Source organism: Sciurus carolinensis, chromosome 8 (genome assembly GCF_902686445.1).
Source record: "Sciurus carolinensis chromosome 8, mSciCar1.2, whole genome shotgun sequence".
Lineage (NCBI taxonomy): Eukaryota > Metazoa > Chordata > Mammalia > Rodentia > Sciuridae > Sciurus > Sciurus carolinensis.
This window is the reverse complement of record NC_062220.1, coordinates 4,436,827-4,440,419: the sequence shown is the minus strand read 5'-3', so window position 1 is coordinate 4,440,419 and position 3,593 is coordinate 4,436,827. Positions and strand designations below refer to the sequence as shown.

General features: G+C 44.6%; 1 non-coding gene across 1 annotated transcript; it reads right to left on the bottom strand.

Moving 5' to 3' along the window:
- Positions 1-3,073: 3,073 nt before the first annotated feature.
- On the bottom strand, positions 3,074-3,146 carry Trnae-uuc (transfer RNA glutamic acid (anticodon UUC)). Its single transcript has one exon. It is a non-coding gene; the product is annotated as a tRNA-Glu (tRNA).
- Between the last annotated feature and the right edge of the window lie 447 nt (positions 3,147-3,593).

The window sequence follows — 3,593 nt, the reverse complement described above, 5'->3', positions numbered from 1 at the left end:
CAGGGACCCATCCACCCCGTGGTCCTGAGGCCTCTGGGTGTGTCCATGAGGGCATGTCTAGGAATGGTTGGCATGGGCAGCATAGGATGGAATGGAAGCTGGAAGAAGAAGAAAGCAGATGCAGATGCAAGCTCGGCTCTTCTTGAACAGGTTCTTGATGGCTGCTTTCATCATCTGAGGACGTCGGACTCTGCCTGTGATTCTCCAGGGAGTTTCCAGAAGCCTTGGTCTTGGACTAGGGTGGCACTGTTGATCCCTCTTGTTCTGGGGCTTCTGCGTCTTGGACTGCGCAGCTGCTGGTTCTTCCAGCTCTCCAGCTGCAGATGGCCATGGTGGACTAGCCAGCTTCTGGTCAGGTAAGCCAATCTAATAAATCCCCTTTTCTCATCACACTTCCTGTTGATTCTGCTCCTCTAGAGAGCGCTGGCTGATGCAGGTGTGAAAGGGTCAGTTTGTCAGTCGGAGCAAAGAGAGCATCGCCTGTGGTACTAGTGCGCCTGGGCATGGGTTGCCTCTGTCAGGAAACTGTGTTTTGATGCCTGTAGCCTCGGCCTCGTAGTTTGCTTATTAAATTAAATTCATTACAGTACTGCCGCACACCAGAGATTTGAGGCTAAGTATGCTGGTGCTGGCAGCCTGTGCCACCTGACCAGCTCGGCACATAGCCACGTTGTGGGCTGACAACCCCAAAGGGGAGAGCATTTGTAAACGGGGGTGGGACATGGTGTGGCGACACAGGTTCTTCTCACTTATAGTGTTGGCGGAGGAGTTTTACACCTCTCTCTTTCTCTCTCTCTGGGTACACACACTCCTATTGGTCTACCCGGGAGACAGTTCTTCTCTGATTAGCTAGAGACAACTTAGCCCTCTCATGTCTAAATTCTTTGAATATCTTTGAATGCTAAAATGAGTTAAGTTTTTTTAATGAAATGGTTTAGATAAGATATAACCTCCTTCCTGTCATATCAGAATGCGTGAACTCTAAAACACTCCTGTCATTTGCTTTTGTTTCCTGTCTATCAAAGTGAATTCCCAGCTGCTTCTTTATAAAGTGTGTTGACCTCTTTAGGGATTGGCTCCATATAACTCTCCAGAATTTTTTTTTTAGTATGAGCTCTGGTGATGGATTTCTGACATCTAAGACGACGGATATAAGTTAGAGAAGGAAGTTGAAAATGAAAAATAGTATTTTCTAGTCCAAGGAAAGAAGAGTTACTGAGGATGATTCCCTTGAGTAACATTCTAAAGGGAACCAACCTAGAAGCATGTGTATCCAGTTTTAGGGCTAAAATGGATGTTAAAGTCTGACAAGTGACTTTGTAAACGATAAGGTCGTCGAATGGAATGATGACCTAGTGTGTGGGACCCCAAGTGTGCCTGGAACCCGAGTGTGCACTGGGGGTGCAATGCAGCTTGGTAGGAAGATTAAGAGGTGGAGGTTGGGCCCCCTCGGGTTGAGCCCCGGCTCTGGTCTGGTAGCTGTGGGAGCCGAGCAGGCTGCTGGGCCACACACTCCTAACCCTCCTCCTGGATTTGTCTGAGCACAAGCAATCGTATTCGCAGGGCACCTGATACAGTGATCCACGGACGCGCTGTGTACCCGAAAGAGGGTGGAGTGAAAACATAACCCTTGGTCTGCAAAAATAAACAATCTGAGTAATACATAATTTAACAGTTATATAAGATTTGCCTAAGAAAGAAGTTTTATGGATAATTATATCAGGAGAACTAAACGAAATAAAATGAAATCATTGATGTGGATTTTACCCTTATGGTTGCCATGTAAGAGTTATGGATTTCTTACTATTTAACAAAAAGTATAAAATCATATAATTAAGAGAGGGAAATATTCTATCAAATTTCACAATGAAGAACAACTTCGAGTCATTAGAGAAAGTGTTTTAATTAGCTTTTTCACTGCTGTGGCCAAAAGACCTGACAAGAACAATTTTAGGAGGAAAAATTGATGTGAGGTTCATGGTTTCAGAGGTTTCAGACTACAGACATCTGACTGCATTCCTCCTGGCTCCAGGTGAGGCTGAGCATCATGGCAGAAGAGTGGTGGAGGGAAGCAGCTCACGCGGAGAACAGGAAGGAGGCGTGGGCGGTGGGGAGACAGGGAGAGCATGAACTTTCCTCCATAAAGACAAAATATAAACCCCAAGGCAAGCCCCCAAGGACCCACCTCCTCCCCACAGCCCTACCTGGCTGCAGTTACGACCCTCTTAATCTCTATCAGGGGATTAATGCACTAATTGGGTTAAACCCAATCATTTCATCGATAAACGTTCTTGCCTTGTCTCACACATGAGTTTTGGGGGACACCTCACATCCAAGCCATGACAGAAAGCATTGAAAATCCAAATAAATAATCGCAGCGGTGCAGAGAATGTGTAAAACAAGCCAGATTCAAAATGAGTTCCCAGGGAAAGGATTTGCATATGAGCCTCTGGTAAGTACAGGGTGGGCTGAGCGGTGAAGTTCCTCCCGCGTGCCTGGGGTCTCCCCATGCGTCCTGGGATCTGAACGAGGGCAGTGATTTTAATTAAGTCTTATCTTACACCGTTCTGTTCTTTCCTTTTGGAATTTAAACTCTAGCACTGAATAGTTAATTCGGCTCAGCTGTTTCATTGACCCAATTCTTCCAAACTTACTCCGAAGTCTTTTGAAAGGACTGGTTTTATCTGGGTGACGTCCTCTGTGTTGTCCCTGGAGCCTGGCACTTCAAGGACAGCCAGGCAAATGCACAGGTTGTTACCTTTAAACACGGTGCACAGGGTGAGAGGGTGGGAGGTCTGCCCCATCCCAGAGGTTCCACAGCACTCGCGCCCGCGTGCCTTCTCTTCTGCAGCGAGTCGGACCCTCATCAGGGCCTTTCCTCGCACTCTTCACTTCAGAGACGAAGCCCAAACCCATTTGGGGACTGTGTCCACCATGCACTTACCTTCATGATTCATCTTTATGGTGTGGTGTTCGTTTTGCTCAAAGAAAACAATTAGCTGCAGATGATATTAATAGTTTGAAAGATGTTACTGAAAACTACTTTTGTTTTTTTTTTTATCTTTTTTTTTTTTGGCAGTGCTGGGGATTGAACCCAGGGCCTTGTGCATGAAAGGCAAGCACTCTACCAACTGAACTACATCCCCAGCCCCTGAAAAATACTTTTAATGTGTTCTGTTGCCTGAATTTACATTGGGAAAATATTGCATTCATAACAAAGACCTTACTTTGAGAAAATATTGCATTCATAACAAAGAACTCCCTGCAAAAAGGGGAAAATTCTTTCATTTTATGACTATGATTGCCAAAATAAGCAACTTAGATTGGTGTTAAAGAAAATGTAAAGAAAAATTTCCAGGTCTTAGGGCAGAAGAGGCAAAGAAATGGAAGATATAACAAGTTCTAGTTGAACCAACCTGTTAGATCAATCATATAATGCAATTCAAGAAAGAGAAGAGAAATAGAGGAAAGGAAATAAGAAATGATAGAAGAAAATTTCCCTGAGTTGAAAGGATGAAAGTCTTCAATTGAAAGGACTCATGAATACCAACCAATATGAATGGAAGAGAATCCAACAGCTAGACATACCCTTA